Source organism: Diabrotica undecimpunctata, chromosome 9 (genome assembly GCF_040954645.1).
Source record: "Diabrotica undecimpunctata isolate CICGRU chromosome 9, icDiaUnde3, whole genome shotgun sequence".
NCBI classification, from domain to species: domain Eukaryota; kingdom Metazoa; phylum Arthropoda; class Insecta; order Coleoptera; family Chrysomelidae; genus Diabrotica; species Diabrotica undecimpunctata.
This window is the reverse complement of record NC_092811.1, coordinates 109,890,797-109,913,141: the sequence shown is the minus strand read 5'-3', so window position 1 is coordinate 109,913,141 and position 22,345 is coordinate 109,890,797. Positions and strand designations below refer to the sequence as shown.

At 33.3% G+C, this 22,345-nt stretch overlaps 1 protein-coding gene across 8 annotated transcripts in view; it reads right to left on the bottom strand.

Annotated features, from left to right (window-relative positions):
• Positions 1-22,345, bottom strand: part of Fhos (Formin homology 2 domain containing) — a 782,871-nt gene that overhangs the window by 171,122 nt on the left and 589,404 nt on the right. Inside the window, exon 1 of one of the 8 annotated variants that reach the window (XM_072543995.1) lies at positions 17,957-18,128. The exons of the other annotated variants lie outside the window; for them this stretch is intronic. The gene's annotated coding sequence lies outside the window, so the exon portion shown is untranslated. Of the gene's footprint in view, positions 1-17,956; positions 18,129-22,345 lie in introns of those variants that run through there. 8 annotated transcript variants of the gene reach the window in all.

Genomic DNA, 22,345 nt, shown 5'->3' with positions numbered 1-22,345 from the left:
AATGAACCACGTGCGATGAAACCGGTAATAGATTACCAACATAATCGTGTCGTATCAGTGATAACAAGTTAATATAAAAGTTTCATTCATATTTCACGTGTTAATAAGACCCACATAATTGTGACGTCCTGGAGCGTAAGGGCGTGTGAATACTTAATTTCGATAACAATACATATTTGTTTGAAATATTTCACTTTTAATCTGAAAAATATATATATATATATATATATATATATATTAATGAATCTATTTATTTTCTCATCCTGTATATCAAAACCCACTCGCGTAGAATCCAAAAAACTAGGTCAAGATTGCAAAATCTATACTCCCAATTGACTTCTCCTTAATCTACTGTTATTAAGTGTTAATTACAAAATTGCAACAAACAATAATAAAGAAATGGGTAAAGCATTTTAGCAAATTAGTGTCAAAACAATTGTTATAAACTTGCCCTCAATTTGTCGGTTTTTATTTGCACGACCCTCTGAGCATGCATTTAATTTCAGCCATTAGACGAGCAGTGAGGCACAAATTTCAATCAGATCGTCATTATCTTGTCAATTTTTGAATGGATGGAAATAAATCATTCGTGATTGGGCTACTAACTTCGCTCAATTGGCTTACGTCATATCCTAGTGTTAATTTCACTTATTGTGATCTTCGATAAAATGGTTTTTACCAAAATAAATATTAGGAAGCTAGATGCGAGGTTCAAGTGCCGAAATATCTGATGGGTTCGATTGATAGTTTATGAAAAATCGTTTTATACACCAAACAGGAACATTAACAACTGTTTTAAAAATGTATTATTAAAAAATTCCACAACATATATAAAACTGGAGAAACGTGAACTGACAACGTGCTGTAGTAGACAGTAGAGTTATTCAGTTTTACAAAATATATTGACAAAACAGCAGTTTTCATTATTTACTTAATTTCTCTCTATATCAAAACTCGTTCTTTTGTAAGTGTATGGCATTATGTAAATAAAATGCATTCAGAAGAATTGAAATCACGATATCGAATCTTCTTCAGGTGCTATCTCCTAAAAAAGTGGGCAATCATCACGGCAATTCGCACTTGCGATACCGCTGCTCTAAACAGATCAGCAGCAGTACTTGCAGTTGAACTAAATTCTCAAATTGTTTACACAGTAGATGTGCCCTCTGGCGCATTTTTCTTACACAAAATACACAAAACAGTCAAAATTTTGTATTCTTAGGGTAAAAACACCACCCTGAGATATTGTACAGCCATTATATGCTGTTGCCAATAATACAGAGGGTCAGCATGTCAATTTAGAAATGACAAAATCAATAACAAAAACGTTGATTATACATTTCTCAGAATTGGTATAATAATCTTTTTTAAAAACGATTTCCGGAGTAGCAATCGAAATGTCAAACATTAGTTAGTTAAAAATATGATTTTCATTGCATTAAAATACAGAGCAATTAGGATTTCCCACGATAGTTGCGGTTACCGAGCACTGGATTAAAGTCAACGAGCCTTTTTTTGTAGAAAAATATACCACAATTGCTAGGTATGATCGTCCAAGTTCAGCTCATGGTGGCACCCCTAATTCTTTCTACAAGTAATGATTTTTCTTCTATAACAAAATATGACTTTCTGTTAAATGAAGCCTTTGAGTTTTTATTGGTTTATAACAAGAATCTTAATATATACATTATTTGCATTTATGAATCACCTGATTTTTCCACGGAACTATTGTTTCAGAACTTGCTAAATTTGTTAGACGACCTGCCCAATTAAAGAAGAAATGTTGCTTGTGCTACCCAATTTTCCTTGGTCAATATATTCGAATTTTATGGTTTCACAATACACGTTAATTCTCTTACAAGAATAACAAAAACAACATATACCATATTTGATTATATTGTCTCAGATTTTGCACCCCTTGATGATGTATATGCTCTACAAATATTAATGCAGGATTATCTGATCATAAAGCAGTATATACCAAGTTGAACCCTCTTAACAAACCATCCTCGAAAACTCAACGTTTAGGTAGGAATTTTTCCGCTCAGAACATTCGTAAATTCCAAAATTTGTGATTGACTTCTGGGTGACACTTTCCCTCTGTGGCCGTGGACTATAATTTCAGTGATTTTTTAAATAGGCCTATCTGTATTTTCAATAAGGCATTTCCTTTAATTACAATTAAGTCAAAACATCACAAATCCTGGACTACGAAAGGTATCCGCATATCAGCCAAGAATATGCGTTGACTAGGGTACATCAAGAAATTTACTACCAACGACTTTATCACTGAATATATCTCCAAAGTACAGAGGAATCTATCTTAAACTTATCAAAACAGCTAAAAAAATGTACTATCAAAATCGTCTGGGAAGCTGTAAAAATGTTGCAAGAGAAACTTGGTCTATAGCAAGACAGTAGCATTATCCTATAAAGGAGCTCTTCAACCCTTGTTTCTTAATAACAGTCAGATCAGTATCGTTGATTCTGTAAAATTGGTGGTATTTTTATAGACAGCAACCTTAAATGGTCCCTTCGTATCGATTTGTTAAGTAAGAAACTAGGCTCAGCCTGCTATGCAATAAGATCTGTTTCGAAGGAAATCAATTTAGCATCTTCCAAAATAATATAATTTTTCTTTGCTCGAGTCTCATCTTCGTTATGGTTTTCTTTTTGGGGTTCTAGTACAGCTGCCCAATTTGTTATTTTTAAGTAACAATAAAACACTGAAACCTTTGTTATTTTTAAACTACAAAAAAAGCATTACGGTATCTTTTTGGCCTCAGTAGAATAACACATTTAGAGAAATATACGAGCAATATAGCGAACCACCTCTAGCACAACATACTAAACTGCAGAGATTACGATGGGCATGGCACGTGGTCCGCATGCATGAGAATAGAATCCCCAGAAAATTATTAAATGCAAGAATGCAGGGAAAAAGACCTGTTGGAAGACCTAAAAAGAGATGGGAAGATGAAGTCGATGAGGATGCCAGGAACTGCCTGGGAACGCGTTCATGGAAAAGAACAGCGGTAAATAGAGATGGTTGGAGAAGCCTGTTGAAGGAGGCCAAGGCCCGATTTGGGCTGTAGCGCCATTGGATGGATGGATGGAGAATAACACATTGCAGAAGCTACTTAAAAAATCACAAGATTTTAACTCTTCCCTCTTTATATATTTTAGAAACTGTTTGCTTAATTCGTAAACACCTACATGTTTTTCCAGCAAGACCTAAGCATGACTACTCCACCAGAAATTCAACCTTTGATGTGTATTTACCGATCCCGTCCACTGAGTTTATCTTAGTAAAGAAATTTATATTATATTCGGCAAAAAATTATACAACCACCTCCTTTTGCAAATTAAATCTGCAACTTCTTTTCTTAAATTCCGTTAAATGACAAAAGCCTATCTCTTTGAAAGACCATATTATTCAGTGGAAGAGTTTCTTAACGAATAACTAAGAAATTACAGTACGTTCATGTACAAGTAACTAAAGTATTTTTATGTATATTTGGGTATCACATGCGGCAACTTAAACTTATTAGTTCATAAGGTTTTATTATACAATTTGCCATTTATTTAAATTTTGCAATGGATTGTGTATTCTATTATCTTCTATTTTGTGATATTGACGATTTATGTAATTTCAGTAAATTTTAAATTGTTGTTTTTATTTCCCGATTTTTTGTAAGCTTTGTCCATAAAATTGTACAATTTTCAGTAACAATAAAGCACATTTCTATTCTAACCAATAATTGTGGTTTAATCCCATATAAACAAAATATATATTTAAATTATAGACATACCACAAAAAAATAGTTTCAGAACAAATTCTTACTAGTTCCTAAAAAAGGGTTTATCAAAATTTAAACTAAATGTAATAAAATGCTTTTTTTTTGATAAAATCTTGATTTTTAAGCGCTTTTTTAAAATTTCTTTATGCTTTTAAATCCGAACTCACTAAGTAATTATTAATGTGCAGTAGCTTCTCATCACCAGAAACTATTGCTTCCGTGTATTGTTTAAAGTAGTGTTTGCCTTTTTTGGGCGCTAATTGGTAAACACTTAAACCGCTAATGATTGTCAAACATCGTTGGTTAGTATAAGAACATCTCAATTTTTTTTAACCGTGACGGGCCATTAAAATCCGCTAAAGTAAAGTAAACATTAGTGTTTCGTATATTTTATAGCAAGTGACATACACATATGTCCAAAAGTTTGGAATATTGGAATATTTCATCTTTTTATTGATTTTTATATATATAAACTCTTCTAAATAGTTAAACATCATTTTGTTTCAATTCTCAACAATACTAAATAAATCTCAAAACGAGATAAACGATATGCAAAAAAATTATTTATTCTCTTGGAGTGAAAAATTTACAATGTACAACTTACATTTAAAAGTAAATTAGTATAGAACAAAATAATTTTTAATAAAACTAATAATAAGTAATTCCTCCATTAGCCTGTATGAATGTATGTAGGCGATTTGACATGCTGCCGATTAACTGGTCGAGCTGGGCTTGCGGAATTCTCTCCCATTCTTCACGGGCAGCATCTTTTAGTTTTTGAAGTGTAATAGGGGGATTGTTTCGCTTCTTGATGCGTGTTTTGAGAATGTCCCAAGCATGTTCAATAACGTTCATGTCGGGGGAATTCTAGGGCCACTTTAATGTAGATATTCCTTCTTCTTCCAGAGAATTTTGTACTGCTGCTGTTCGATGGGGAGGTGCGTTGTCATGCATAAACACAAATTCATCACCTAATGCCCCTCGTAATAGACGTACGATAGGATTTAAAACTTCCTAAATGTACACAGCACCAGTGACTCCTCTCTATAGAACGAGCAGTGGCGTCCGTGTACCATTCATAATACTACCCCAAACCATAATACTGCCACCTTCAAATGGTACACGCGGTTGGGCTGTTTACACCACGGTTGGGTACACCAGTGTTGTTCGCGAATCAGATACCAAGCCAATTTTTGACTCATCAGAAAACATCACACATTAGAACAACTGATAGAGAAGAAAATGGCAAAAGGTAGACCGGTCCATCTGGCCTTTGTTGATCTAAAGAAAGCATATGACTCAATACCTAGAGTCAAATTATGGGAAGCAATGAATGATCTCGGAATCCGACAAACACTAATAAAAGCAGTTAAAGCACTATACAAAGAAAACAAAGTAGCTATTAAATGTGGAAATAAAGCCTACAATCCATTTAAGACGACAAAAGGACTTCTACAAGGCTGTGCTACGTCCCCTACTCTGTTTAAAATATTCTTGGAAAAGACACTCAAACCATGGAGGAGAAAGTGCGAAGGAATGGGCATACCAGTAAGAGACGAATACCTATACACCTTAAGTTTTGCCGACGATCAAGTAGTCATCGCACAAGATGAAGAAGATCTCAGCTTTATGCTCAGAAAACTAGAAGAAGAATATAAAAACAACGGAATGGAAATAAACTTAGAGAAAACCGAATACCTAACAACAGAAAACAAGGATATGAGAAACCTAGAGATAGACGAGGGAAGACAAATAAATGGAACAGATAAATTCAAGTATTTAGGAACCATAATATCGAACCAGGGAACAACAGAAGAAGATATAAACAACAGACTGAGACAAACAAGAAACTGTATAAGACAACTAAACTCAGTGTTGTGGGATAAGCACATTACGATAAAGACAAAAAAGAGAATATATAATACCCTGACAAGAAGTATCCTGACATATGGGTCCGAAAACTGGACAATAAACAAGAGAAATAGAGGTAGAATAAGAGCAGTAGAAATGGAGTTCCTGAAGAGAAGCTGTAGACTTACAAAAAGAGACAGAATTGAAAACGCAGAGATTAAGCGGAGAATGGGAGTGCAATCAGACATAATCGACTATATAGAGGAGAAGAGACTATCCTGGTACGGCCACGTCAGAAGAGCGGACAGAGGACGCTGGATAAACAAAATCACAGAATGGAGCCCGATTGGAAGAAGAAAGAGAGGAAGACCCCGAAGGTCATTCAGAGATGAAATCGACGAGTCTATGGAGAAAAGAACCCTGCGAGATGGAGACTGGAATGACAGGGAAAATTGGAGAAAACGGTTGAGTGAAGGAAGACAGTGAAAACTGTGGAAATCCTAAGTAGTAGTAGTAGTAGAAAACATCACGTTATTCCAGTTAGGACTATGATACACCATTTCTCTAGCCCATTGGAACCTTACTATTTTGTGTTGGTAGGTTAGTTTAGGAACACATAGCGGTCTTCTACGATATAATTTTACTGCATTTAGTCTGTGTGTTATTGTTTGCCGTGAAATATTCAGTCCTTGAAGCCTAGAAGTTTCTCTGGATATACCACTTGTAGATTTCAAACTATTTATATGAGCTATCAATGGTATTTGCCGGTCTTGGCTGCTGTTATACATCGACTTCTACCACTTCTGGGACGATCCTTAACGTCATTTGTATCTTGGAATTTTTTTTTTAATTTTCGATACAGCATTGAGTAGCATCAACAATATTCGCGTTATAACTTTGATTAAAGCCCTGTTGTAACAAAGAAATTACTCTAGATATGTCAAAATGAGATATCACGTTTCTATGCATTTTTAAAAGGCTCAATTCAAATTTAAACAAAAACTGAAAAAATGTGTAAATACCCTAATCAGCGTATGTGTATCAGAATTTGATTTTTTATCATTTTCATTTAAAAACGCTCTAGAATGAATATTAATAACAATTTTAAAACCACCATAGGCGTAGATATATTATTTGTACGTATTCCAAACTTTTGGAGATGTGTGTATATAGCATTTTAAATAATTGTAAAAAATCTTTTATTTTACGTTTCGATTTCCTTACCAGAATTCGTTTTCAAAATTGTATTTTTACCATTCATATGAAATTTTTGACTCTTGAATTAAATATTCATTTATTCCTTTATAATCAAGTTTTGGGCATTACATTATTACATGCTTATTATTATTATTATTTAATAAATTTGAAGAGAGGTCGAAAAATCGTATGCGAATTCCAAAAAAACAACAACAAAATATATAGGTATAAATAAAATGATCAATAGTATTCGAAAAAGGTAACAAAAATATAAAGGAAATTAAATAGACATAATGAAATGTCAATAATTCAATATAAAATAATTTAGTTTTAGGGAACAAATGGTCTTTCCTTGAGTATCTACAATCTCAGTATTATACAGAGCAGCATCTATTCCATAAGGAAAACATTTAATTGTAGAGAAAATATTGTCTGGTTTTTGTTAATATTATTTTCTTTTTAAAATGCAAATGATGTTACTGTAAGGCGAAGTAATCAACAAGAAAATTAGAAAAATATCTGAAGTAGATGATACAGTTCGATAACAACGTTATCTTTTTGGTATGGCCATATAAACAAAACCCGACCAATAAAAATAAAACGTGGGATAGGGCAAGGAGATACATTGTCACCGAAATTATTCATAACGGCATTAGATTTACCCTTTAAGATGATCAATTGGAAACAGGTGTAACAATAGACGGCAAAAAGCTTAACTATTTCCGTTTCGCAGATTACATTGTCCTTATCACAGATAATTTAGGAGAAGCCACAGACATATTAGATGAATTGGACTTGCGAAACATGCGAAATCCAAAGACGAATTATTTATGCGTGGGCAGCCTTTGGAAAACTGCGAGACACACTTAGGGCTAACATACCAATAAGCCTCAAAAGAAAAGTATTTAACCAATGAGTATTACCGGTCATGGCCTATGGGGCGGAAACTATGACTCTAACTAAGACGACGGCTTCAAAATTGAGAGTGGCACAGAGACGAATGGAACGGGAGTGACGTTGCGGGACCAAATAAGAAACGAAGATCTGCGAGGAAGGACGAGTATTGCTGATGTTGCTACAACATCAGCAATACTCGTCCACAGCATAGCGGAACTGAAATGAAACTGGACAGGCCATGTAGCTAGACTGCACGACTCACTATGGACGAGCAAAACTACAAATTGGAGGCTAAGAGCAGACAAGCGTACTAGAGGAAGATCACCTACACGTTGGGCTGACGAGATCAGGCCAGGATGTCCAGTAGTGGACGTGATAAATGAAGTCTGAATGAAGGATAAATGATTAATAGAATAGAAAGTAACATAATGGTATTACCAGTATTAAAACTACATGAACCAATAGTATGTTTAATTTTAAAAATTGTAGTTTGATGATGGATACCGATCTGCATGACGAGGAAATGTAAAACTAAAAGTGTTTTTTATAATCATGGTTTTTTACCAAACAACTAACAATGCAATAAGAAACACACAAAGTACACACTTTGAGACGTGTTTATTTACATTACGTAGGTCAGCACAGTTTCCCACGATTCGTAATCATAACCTAATATCAAATCTTAGCTACTAAATTACTATATCAACATATAACCACTCACCCTAGTTTCAGTATTATTTTATTTTAAATTATTTTTACCGTTTGGCATAAACCGATTGGTAAGATAGTTTTAGCAAATTGTTTTTTTCCCGACTTTTTGCCGACCAGTAATCTACTAAAAGTCATTATAGTAATGATTGTTATTCGGCTTCCTTATATTGACTAACAATATAACATTATTGTGATGTTTTAACCACACAAATGTTTCATAATTGTCGTAAATTCTTTCACGGTAGTCGTTCGAATACTTACGTGAGGAAACTTAAACTAATTCATTGCATGTTAAAAATTTAAATTGAGATACATGTGGAAATATTAGATAGATAATAAATGTTACGGTAACTTGAAAGAAAGTGAAGGAACTTGCAACAATGGTACAATTAGATCGAGACAGTTAAGATAACTTACAAGGAGACACCGATGTTTTGTCCTGTTGTTGCATGCGACCTTTTTTTATAAAAAGTAAAAAGATTAATCAACGGAACGAATCGATACATACATATATATATATATATATATATATATATATATATATATATATATATATATATATATGTATGAAAGTAATAATTTTAAAAGGACTTTTTTGGAAATGGTTTGTATTAGCAAAAGTGATAATAATTTAAACAAAAGATCAGAAATTCAAAATTTAAGCAAAATTTATAATTATATTCTTTCTTTATGAATTATATATAAAACTTGTAAAATGTCATATTTAATTCTCCATATATCTGTTACATTCTTTCAGACATCTGTCAACGGTGAATAAATCTTCTTCTTTTTGTAAGTAAACAAAAAAGAATTTTTAAACGAAATTTTACTTTTGGCAATATAATTGTAAAAAATAAAAATTTTATGTTGGCATTTATGACATTGAGGCTATTTGTAATTGGTTGCTATTTGAACTTATTTATAAATTCAATTATTTTTGTATTAAAAAAAATGTTTTCAAAATTATAAAAATTTTCGGAGAAACATTTATTGGATTAAAACATTTTTATATTAAATATTTTGAAGATGTATTAGCAGTAATTTTTACTTACTAAACTAATTTTTATTTGGTAAGTTAACAAAAATGGTTTTTTCTTTTTAGTTCAACCTTGTAAGTATTTTGTCTTTTTTAGCTCTTGATAATAATTGTAAACACAATTGAAAGCTCGAGAATAAAAAAATAGTTAACAATAGCCCTTTTATTGACTCCAACCCATCCAAAACAGTTATATATTTGTTCCAAACGAGTAACAAGTACTTCTTTTTTCTTTTTTCTTATATATATATATATATATATATATATATATATATATATATATATATATATATATATATATATATATATATATATATATATATTGTCATACTTCTTCTTTCCCAACCAAAAAAAAATAAATAAAAAGATCCATCGAAATAAAATTTTAAGATATCATTATAAACAAAATTTATATAGTAATTTAAGATAAGATTTAGTGTAGATAAGAATAGAAATTTTTTTCCGTTTCCAACAAAATTATCAAAAAACCCCTTTGTGTAGAATTAGAAGACATTTTACCTGTAAGTTAATCTTGTCAATGTTTGTGTATTAAATGACCATATTCTAATCTTTGGAAACAGATATAGATTGTGTATTAACAGACTGAGGATAGAAAAATCAATTTTTATTTATTCTTTCTCTGAAACAGTAATTTGGTCTTCCCAAATGATACACAGAATTTTTAGAACAAACATTAACAGTAGTAAACAAGATTTGAGCTTTTGATTGGATAGTCGTTTTTGAATGGTAATGGGGTTAGCCTGATTAGGAGACGGGGAGAGGCAGTTGTAATTTGGACATCGAAGGAAACAGTCGTTTGTGAGAAGATAGGGTGTGGTTCGTGAGTTTGGATACCGGCATTGTGAAAGAAGTGAATAGTTTTGCAGAAGGAGATAACAAGTAGATTAAAAGAGGTCCTTGTATCTCATCATCATCATTGGTGCTACAGCCCTATAAAAGAGCAACGACCTTCCCAAGTCTATTACGCCAGTCAGTTCTATCCATTGCCAACTGTTGCCAGTTTGCTGCGCCTATTTGTCTACCATCCTCATCTACACCATCCCTCCATCTGAGTTTTGGTCTACCCCTACTTCTACTTCCCACAGGTTGTGACATAAGGATTCTTCTAGGAGGGTTGTTCTGCTGTGATCTTGCCAGATGTCCTGCCCATCTTAGTCTTCCTATTTTTATAAAGGATACTACGTCTTTACCACCAAATATATGTTTATATCTCTGATATATCTCGTAGTTGTACCTCCTTCTCCAAACACCATTTTCACAGATGCCACCAAATATTCTTCTCAGGATCCTTGTATCTACCGTGGGCATTTTGTGAAGTTATGTGAAAGTACTTTTACGGCATCAAGTTGACAAAAGGAGGTCCTTGTGTCATAAATAAGTAGCTGAGTTTTTGGAGAAGTGAATCGTAGTCTGCAGGAGGTTTGCAGAGACGTTAGGAAGGAGCCGAGGTGCCAAAGAGGAGAGATCACATCGTTGAGGAGACTGGACTTTTCTGGGTATGTGCCAACATACAATTCAATAAGAAAAAAAGCTGTGTTTTGTACAATTGAAATTGGTATCTGTGAAGGATCTGTGTTGACATCATGGTCATTATCATTCAAATTTAAAGAATTGAGTTTTTTTTGACTAATCAAAAGTTACAGTTTTGTTGTTTTTTGTTTCAAGTAAAGGAAAGTTTAAGTAAAATTGGTTTTCACTTATTATAAATTTATGTAGATTTAAAATCTTATTATTATAAAAATTTCATTTATTTTTTTGTATTCTGATTGATAAGATAACGGCAGAAGTTAAAAATTGTTTTATTCTTTTTTTATATAAAATAAAGAATACTTAATTTATGTAATATACTATTTTCTTTTATTATTATCCTTCTTCTCTATCTCGATAAAGGACAACTAGAAAATCTTTGAATCCATTGAACACAGGTAATATAAGGAGTCTTATTTTACATTTGATAACAATTAAATTATATTTTTTTTATTGGCTCAATAAATTAAAATCAAAGTCAAAATAAACAATATATATATATATATATATATATATATATATATAAATACTAAATCTCACTCTCACACCCGTTCAGGCACATCTTAAAGTCCCCAGAGTTAGGTCGCGCTCACGAAAGATGGGATTCACGCGTGAGTCACGAGTCAGGTCAAGTAAAGTTCACAAATTAATCCAAATTTAATGCAAATGTAAACATCAAAATCGACGTATGTTGGAGAGGTTTCTTTAATCTAATCGTTGAATTTTTGTTGTCCAGTTCTAGAGAATGTTCAAAACACTGATAAAAAGTAAAATCTCTTAACCCTTTAAGTATCTCTAGTTATACCCTTGAACCACACATTTTCGCCAGAGTAAATGAGTAAGTAGTACAAATCAGATTTTTACCTATTTACTTCTATACCGGTATTTTAATAAGTAATGCTTAGATGGCTCTGATATCGGAACGTTTACCTCAAACTTTCCTCTAAAATATAAATATTTATAAACATCACAAATATGCTAAATTGGTTTCATATGTTGTGTTAGTCATTTTTGTACATTTTCGTCATGTATTATGAACCAATCTATTTGTGCTTAGCAAATATTTTCCAGAATACCGCAACATGCATGTTTTTTATTCATATGTAAGAAAACTATTCTGATATACAGTATAGGAGGAGGGGTGTTAGAAGGGGACTCTGGGGATGCTGAGGATGTAGTGGAACCTGACACACCATCAGAAAGATATTCTAGTAAAAGTTCGTCTACAATACTGCCGTCTACTCCGTCTTGAAGTGGTACAGCCAAAATAGTAACTAACTACAAGCCTCTATGTAGAAAACGTAAAAATTCTACAATTTACGACTATTTAGAACCCGAGGATTCAGATGATTCTATAGCAGACAGAGATTACCAGCCCAAAAAACCCTCTCAAAACAAAAATATGAATGCTTCATCATCAAGTGAAGATGAAGCAACTTTCGATGTTACCAATGATTATAAGGAGTGGTCTAAAGAACCAAGAATACCTACTAAATTTAAAATTTGTAATTATGCAGAATTCAAGGGTTTGAAAGTAATATCGTCTTCTCAAGACCCAGTAAGTTTTTTTAATGACACCTTAAGTACTACAATACATTGTAGAACAGTCAAATTTATATGCTGTCCAAGACAACAAAAATTTAGATTTGTCCTTCGAAGAATTGAAAGCTTTCCTAGGAATTTTAATTCTAATGCGGTTTAATAGTTTACCTTTTATCAAATTATACTGGTCTGCAGATCCAAATTTTCATATTGAAAGACTTACTAATATTTTCCCTCTAAAGAGATTTCTTAAAATATTAAGATCCATACAGAAGATATGTATATCCATATTAATGATAACCAACAAATGCCAACCAGAGGAACTCGGGAATTTGACAAGTTGTACAAAGTGAGACCTCTTATTTAAAAATAAAACAAATCTTTATGGAATCTTTTTCTCCGAGCACAAATATTTCAATTGATGAAAGTATGGTTGCCTTTAAAGGAAGGACTACTTTGAATCTACATGCCAATGAAACCTATAAAGAGGGGTATAAAAATTTGAACAATGGCATCTGCTGAAACAGGTTATCTCATCAATTTTGAGGTATATCACGATAGAGAACCTGAACGGACTAATGAACATACTCTAGGGGAAAGAGTTTTACTGAATTTAATTAAAGGGTTGGAAATAAGGGGATACTGCTTGTACTTTGAGAATTTTTTTATCACACTTCCTCTTAGGAATAAGTTATCAGAACTAGGTCATTTTGGTTGTGGAACAGTAAGACAAACACGAAAATATTTTCCAAAAGCACATTTAGTAGATAACAGAAAAATGAAAATGGGTGAAATTAATGAAGTTGTCTGCAATGATATTACTATAAGTAAGTGGAAGGATCCTGGCTCAAAATTCTGTGACCGTATGCAGCAGTATGCATAATCATGCAGAAACTGGTTTTGTTTTGAGAACATCAAAAACTGCAGAAGGAGACCATAATTTTCAAAAAAAAAACGACATGATCATTGCAAACACGTGGTATAAACTATCCAAGAGACGATTATATACTTTGAAAGCCCCATTTGACGATGGCAGCAAATCTAGGTCGTCAAGAAATAATAGATTATGAATGTTAGGGAAATAAGTCTTCTACTCACGATTCGTTATAGGTTTGTGAGTAGAAGATTTATTTCCCTAACATTCATGAATATCTGCTCACACTCGCAACCTTTTTATCATTCAAATAAATTTGTATGTATCATCATATACTTGTAAGTGAGCGCTTCCAAAATGCCGTTAAAAAAGTCACTACATTTCCAGGAGCAGATATTGGATCGGATCACGAATCCCTTGTAGCAGATGTTAAATAAGGTTAAAACGAATCCAGCTACAAAAACCAAAAGCCGATATATTTAACTTTGACGTTAGACCTAAGCACAAAAGATAACATTGAAAAATACTTTAATAACAGAATAAAGAATATCGAAGAACAACTAAAAGATTCAGAGGAACTATGAAATAAATTTAAAAACCAAGTTAACCAAATCGACACAACAACAAACAATGATTATAGGAGTAACTTAATAAAAAAAAATAAGTGGAACAGAACATAGACATGTGCAGAGAAGAATTTAAAGGGAGATAAAATTAGCCAAAGAAAAATGGACGAGAGAAAGGAACTACGAAATGGTGGATGTGATATCTAGACACGACTTATTTAATGTGTACAAACAAGTAAAAGAAATAATCAACATAAAATTATGAATGCTTGAGGTCCAGATAATACACAACTGAGTTGCTGGCTGAAGCTAATAGGTGATTTTTACAGATTTACTCAAGTCCATTTTTGTCGCAATACCTAAAAAACATAATGCTAGAAAATGCTCAGTATATCGATTAATTAGCTCAATAATCCACACTCTTAAGATTTTCCTAAGAATACTCTACAAAAAAATTAGACTTAAATGCGAAGATCTCGAAGATACTCAATTTGGTTTTAGAACTGCTATGGGAACTAGGGAGGCACCTTTTGAGCTAAATATCCTAGTACTACAATGCCGTGATCATAGAAAAGATATGTTTGCCTGCTTCGTGAACTTCAAAAAGGCATTCAATAAAGTACAGTATGTAAAATTAATGCAGATGCAAAAAAATACAGAAATAGATGACAAAGATATTCGTGTCATAAAAAAATTTGTACTGGAATTAAACTGGTATCGTAAAAATTGGAGATGACTACATCTACGAAATCTCCATAGAGCGAGGAATTAGACAGGGTTGTACGTATTTTGTCCCCAACACTGTTCAATGCTTACTCGTACCAGTTACTTAAAAAGGCACTTGCCATATGCAATAAAAATCAATACAGTAATTCTATCAGAAAATATTGAAGGTATCCAAATTCTGAAGAAATGGACATTAAAATAAACTCAAACAAAACCAAATTTTTAGTATTTAGCCGTAGCCCACATCCAGATGCAGAGCTTCAATTAAATGGAGTCCAAGTTGAAAGAGTTCACAAAATTACATATTTGGGGACTGCCAATAATCATCTTAATTTAGAACTAAGACAAAGAATGGTTAAGTGCTACATTTGGTCTGTAATTTTGTATAAAGTAGAAGTATGGACACTAAAAGTATCGAGCATGAAAAGAATTGAAGTATTGGAAATGTGGATTCATAGACCGTTGCTAAGGATAACTTGGACAGCAAGAAAAACTAATGAAGTACTAAAGAGGATCAACAAAGATAGAAAATTGCTAAAGACTGTTACACCGAAAAATGTCTTATCTGGAATATTTAGTGAGGGGAAATCGATATAGAATACTGATCCTTAAATGGCAAAATAGAAGGCCGTAAAACTGTAGGAAGAAAACAAGTTTCTTAGTTGGAAAACATTCGTGAATGGGCTCAGACATCAAACGCAAGACTATTATTCCATGTAGGAAAAGATCAAAAAGCTTTCGCAATAATGATGATCAACGTCAGATCATTCTGATATGGCACGTGAAGGAGAAGAAGGAAAAAACTACAATCTACAAATCGTAATTGGTATTTAAACATAATAAAGTGGGTAAGGTTGGTAATGCGTCTCGGAAGCGAGCTGAGTTGCCGAAGCTCAGTTCGTAACAAAACTCTGGGAAACGTCCTCGATGACGTCTCTCGAAGGGAGACAAGCCCCTGCATTTAATTGGGTAGGTCAGCAAAACCTCAAGAACATGAGGAATCGCTCAACAGTCATAGTATTTTTTAATCTATTTATATTTGTGGTTGTTGGTTGTTGCTTGTTATGCTTAGTTCTACTGTATGCTGACGATTTAAAAGTTTTTGGTATTTTGGACAGTAAATTATTGCTACACGTACTGCCAGAGGCTTTGGAAATATTTCAACAATGTTTTATCAGAAACAAGCTATCATTTTATGTTAACAAATATAAATACATATGATTTTTAAAAAGTTTAAGCAGGATTAACAATATTATCATCTAAATATTTATCTTAATCATGAGAAAATTGAAAAATTGGACTTATTCGTAATTTTGAAGTGGAATTCGATTCAAAATTATTATTTGTAGAATATAAAAAAGGTATTCACACAAAGTTTTAAAAAGACTTGCGTTCATTAAAAGACGTACTTCGGATTTTATTTTAAAACCATATTTAGAAAACTGTAGTATAAACTATACACAGTATCAACAAAGGCTCTTCACAAGCGAAAACTGCTAATTCTGGAACTCGTTTTAAGGGGTACACGTAAACTCAGCATCAATTACCATAAATGCCCTCGAAGATAGTACAAACTGGTCACCTCGATAATACTAGCGATTTTAAAATACACCCGGAGAGATTTGTAAACTGATCACTGGCCTACCTGCATTCTGGAAGGTACAGAGCATAAAATGTTTGCAAACCGCTAAGGTTTAATAATTTAAAAGAATAAGTCCGGATGTATTAAATGCAAATGCAGTGCATTGACTCGTATTAGGGAATTCCACTAAATTCTATTGATAGCTAGTTAAAACTATGCGAAAATAAAAATCTCTCTCTAATAGACCTCTCACCCGGAGACATTCGACATAAATAAAATTATCAGTTAAATTTTAAAGCAATTAGCTTAAAACTGTTTCTGAATTTAATAAATTAGCACAAAAACAAGAACTTTAACACCTGACAGGCAATCTCTCGCATTAGAAACCAGCGCCTTGGTTCAAAAATGCTGGTGATGAGTTTACCTGTCTGCGGTGATGAGTTTTTATCTATCTCCAAAGAATGCCGGCAATCAGTTTCCTATATCTCGGAAGGTCTAATAATTTTATGGGGGGTATAAAGTGATGCGTGTTTTATGTCCATTTCGCGTAACTATCACATATTTTATCACCTATCACCTTATTCAAAAATACTTTTTAAGGGAGCTACAGTTCTTTAAAGATGGCGCCATAACATCAGTGTAATTCAAATACTAATAGTTAAGCATTCCGGAAATTTATTTAGTAGAATTTTAATTTTCAATTGCAGTCATAAGCAGCTCGTTTAGGGGAGGACATTTTTATTCACAATTTCGCGTGTGTCAGAATTTAATCCTTTTGACATAATATTTAAGAAATTCGATTGAAATGATGTACGTATCTAAAGTCCCTAGGACGCACTAATTCCGAGAAAAATCGATTTGTATCCAGATGGCCAGAATTATCACGACTTTTTACAAAATACTATACCAGGTTTATTGGATAACATCAATGTAATAACTAAATAAATGTAAATATTCGGCCAAACGTGTAGTTTGTACATGATGGTTGTCCGATCTATAAAAATAATTTTTTTTGTACCTTTTTAGATCACAATTTTAGAATTGAATTGAAAGAGACGGTGCAGTTTCTTGGCCAGCAAAGTCTCCTGATTTAGACACTTGCGATTTTTGTGTATGGGGATAGCTAAAATCAATGGTTTATTAACAACCAATAGAAACATTAGCTTTCAGCGAGAGGAATTAGGGATGCCTGCGATGAATTTATTGGCAATACGGGAATTTTTTGCAAGCATTCGGCGATCCATACGTACGCGAATAAATTTGTACACAGAAATGAATGGTTGTCGTGTGATTTTAATGTAATTTTAGTTTTGTGTTTTATAATTTCGGTTTTCATTTTGGTGTAACTTTTTTTACTATTAATTGTATAATCCACAATTTTGTGTAATAGAAAGTTTTTTCTAAATAGAATTTATTTTTTAAGGCAATTTATAAGTTGGAAAAAGTTTTTGAACAAAAGTTTGATATTTGTTATTTTGTTTTATTTTAACATGTATCTGCTATCGTAATGTCTAAGATATTGTTATTTTAATTGTAAAAAACTGTATTAGTTACCCAAAAAATGAATTTTAAAATTTAATATATTTTGGCTCAAATACCCAAATTAAAAAAAACAAAAGAACATACCAGAATTGCTGCACAACCATTTCACTGTTTGAGTCAAAAAATCCCAAAAAAAAAAACAAACACAACAAAGCTCACACGCGATATATTCACATTACGTCGCGACGCTGGCGTCAGAACCGAATCGGTGAAAAACCGCAAGAAACCACACGGAGCGAAACAGCTGAAGAGGAAGTGAATGGTACTCCAAGAGATACAGTACCAGTACCGACAAATCTGCAACACTCGATGAATGGAAGCGACTTGAGATTTCAGGTCAACGTTGCCACATAGTATTGAAGTCGGTTTAAAGGTTATACTGTTTGTTTTGGTCATTTTTTAACCGACTTAAGCACAGTCTAAGGATATTTTTATGTATATATTTATTTTCTTATAATTTAGATAATTACTATTAAATTTGTATTACTTTAATGTAACTATTATCAAATAAAATTTGTTTAACTTAAAAAGCATCTATAAGTAAAAAAAATGAAAAAACAAAAAATTGTGATTTTTTAAAATTGTCGGCATTGATTAATTTTAATATACCTCCACTCTTTAATTTAATATATCAGTTGTCACAATCCCCAGACAATGGCTGCAATCAACTTTTGTGGCAGTACCCAAAAAGTCAAGTGCAACATACTGCTTAGATTACAAAACAATAGCTTTAATAAGTCACTAAAACATTTTTGAAAATAATACACAGCAGAATTGTTAAAACTCTTGAATATAAAATTAGTGACACACAATTTGGCTTTAGAAATTGTATGGACACAAGAGAATCTTTGTTCGGCTTTATTAAAGTGTTGACCCAAAGATGTAGGGACATGAATCAGAGAAAGGATGAATTAGAGAAATACTAAATGCATAACTATAACTAAATTAGCAGATGCAAACATCCAATTGATTGTAGAAGATACTGTAAGTGACAGTGTGGATACCTATAAATACTTAGGAACATGGATAACATCAAATGTAGACCAAACCAAAGAAATTAAGACACATATTGAAATAGCACGTGTATCATTCGTTAGTAAAAGTTTCTTTGTTGTCGAGATATAAGGTTAGGACTACGCCTGAAGATGCTTCGGTGTTACGTATTCACTACTCTTCTTTATGGTTTGAAAGCATGGACATTAAAACAAGTGCATCTGAATAAGTTGGCCGCTTTTAAATTTTGGTTTTACAGAAGAATCCTACGAATATACTCATACTTGCAACTTATTATGCAAGGTAAAATTTGAGGAAAGCGAAATGTGGGAAGCCGAAGAATATCGTGGCTTAAGAACGTAAGGAACTAGTTTAAATAGAGTAGTGCAGAAATATTTAGAGCGGCAGTCAACAGGATCCGCCTAGCCATGATGATCACCAACCTTCGATAGAAGATGGAACTAGAAGAAGAAGAGTGACCACCACGTTGCTTTATTACACCCCTACATACATAGTTCATACTTAGAATGATATTCTTAATATCCATTTGAGGTAAATTTGTCCATTTTGTTCCCGGAAGTAAATGCATTGTGAATCTTGCTCATATGTGGAGTGATTCGTTATTGAACCAATATGTTCAATAAGATTGAGATTTGGAGATTGTGCTGACCATATTAATACATCAATCCCCTGTTACAGTTACGCAGAAAGTGCGACATTTGAACGAGAATTATCATGTATAAGGTGTAAGTTTTCGCCAATAGTACGTGCAAATGGAAAAACAATAGCTCGAAGTATGGTATCGACGTACTATTGAGTTGCCAGGAACTGATTTGGAAAAACGAGGTCGCTTTTCTGTCCCATCCCATACTATTATTATATCACCTCTATATGCGACATATCTCAAACATTTTACATTTCCTTATCGTTTCTATATTATTACTCGATGCGAATTTGGATAAAATACAACTTTGGATTCATCGATAAATATCCCATTCATTATTGCTCAAATCTTGATACTCTCGACCCTAATCTTACAATGTCGTCACCTCTGAAAAGAGGTAGGCATCTGAGGTAGTCTTCAACTATAAAGATTGGCTTTTTAAAGGCAATTTCTAAAATCTAACTCAACCTGTAGTTACTTGATGGGTCCACAGTACCTCCAAAACACCGCCATAATCGTTAATTTGCACCATCGCAGCTTGAAAAAGGCTTAGAGGCCTATTTATTTCGCCCAAAGTTAAATTTCAAAGTTATCCATTCCCTATTTTATTTTATATTTATTTTAATAATAACATTTTTGGATAAGCTTCTATCTTCGATCTTAGGTTATACCAATATCAATCCCTTTCACAGAAATGCCCCCCTAAGAGTCTGCCTTAAGATCTTCCTTAGTGTTCCTCTCCTACTTTTTCGAGAAACTTTCATCTTACCAATACTTGGTTATATACAAGGGTTATTAGTGGGAGCAATAAGGCTGCTAGGTAATACACAAAGGCTAGCATGCTTGTGTATTATGGGGGCCTTAAAAACAACTCCTACTGCATCGCTGGAAGTCCTGTTGAATCTACCACCACTTCATATCTTTATACAGGGCGAAGCCAGATCCGTGATGCACAGATTAATCCATAGTCAGCGACATATAAGCCAGATGCATGGTACTGACAACAGAATGCTAATCGAGGAGCTAAAAGCCGATATTGTGATGGGGAAACCTATCGATGCAACAGTTACGAGATACAGCTTTAACAATAAGTTCACAATTAAGATACCAGGCAGGGAAGACTGGAATAAAGGTGTACCCATACAAGCTGCTGCTACCTGGTACACGGATGGCTCAAAAACATCGGAGGGTGTGGGAGCCGGCATAGTAGAGACAAATCAAGGGATAGATTTCCCGGTAAGTCTATCTAAGGATGTGACAGTTTTCCAGGCGGAAATAACTGCAATCCATCACTGCGTGGAAGAAATAGAAAGGCAGGAAAGAACGTTCCGTTCAGTTGCCATCTTCACAGATAGTCAGGCAGCGCTTAAGGCACTCAATTCTGTAGAGATCAATTCTAAGCTAGTATGGGATTGCGTGTGTGCCCTAAATAAACTAGGAGACCGTAGCAAGGTTACGGTAGCCTGGGTACCGGGGCACGAGGGTCATAAGGGCAATGAAAAAGCAGATGAAATGGCCAAACAATGATATTCAATGCCAATAAGATGAATTTGTAAAAAGAGCTAATGTAAAGAACAACAATACGAAGAAAAATATAATCTTATCTAAAGTCTATCGCACAAGAACTACAAAATATAATAGATGCGGTAGTTTGAAATGTTCGGTTTACATTTAAATGTTTCCAAAACTAAAATTCTAGTATTTTCAGAGATGCCAACAAACGTATATTTGTACGTCAAGGGACAAATAATAAAACAAACTTCTTATCAAGAAGAAATTCTTATCTGTCATTTCTTCAAAGAAATCCTGTCAAGAATCGAACAGGCAAGGAAACACTCATCAACATGAAAACATTTTTTACAACATCAGACCTTAGTCTAGAGCTCAGAATTCAAATGATCAGATGTTTTGCTGTGAAAGTTGGACAATGGACTCTGAAACGGAAAAAAGAATAGACGCCCTTGAAATGTATATATACAGGCGGATGATGAGAATTTCATGGATACAAAAAGTTACCAATAATGAGGTACTACGGCGCATGAGTAAACAGAAAGAATTACTCAGCATAATCGAAGAGAGAAAAATTCAATACTTTGGTCATGCGTCATGTGAGGTGAAAGATATGAATTACTACAAATCATATTGGAAGGTAAAGTGCAAGGCAAAAGATCAGTTGAAAGACGCCAGAACTGATGGCTGAAAGACCTGAGAAGATGGTTTGACCACTCATCCACAAAAACCTTTCGTGCAGCAGTTTCCAAAGCTACAATTGCCATTTGGATCGCTAACCTTCGAAAGGAGACGGCGCAATAAGAAGAAGAAGAAACTAAAGTATCTGTGCGTGATTAAAAGCTACCAAGAATGACCTATTTACAGCAGGGTGTGAAAATATACATACTACTGTAACGACAGCCCTGACCACCCATGAACCGGCTTATACGGCGTTTGCATTGGTTACGACGACTGAGGGTTCGAGACTTCTATACCTGGCGCTATCATGTCTGAAGAAGTTTCTGGAAGCAGCAGCCGGCTTCGATGAAGTTCCAGAATGAGTTAATATGTATATAAATATGCAAAATGTAATTGTAAGATTCACTCTAAAATGAATAGTAAGTTAAGTTTTGAATTGTAACGCGCATATTGTCCAGAATATAAATTGTAATAAATATTGTAAATAAATTATATAGTTTTAGTGTAAAATAAATAAGTGTAAATAAATATTAAATAAACTACGTATTAGAATATGTTTAATAATAAATTAAAAGACTGTAAATTGTTACAATACCTTTGATGATGGACTACCTAAGCTCTGACGT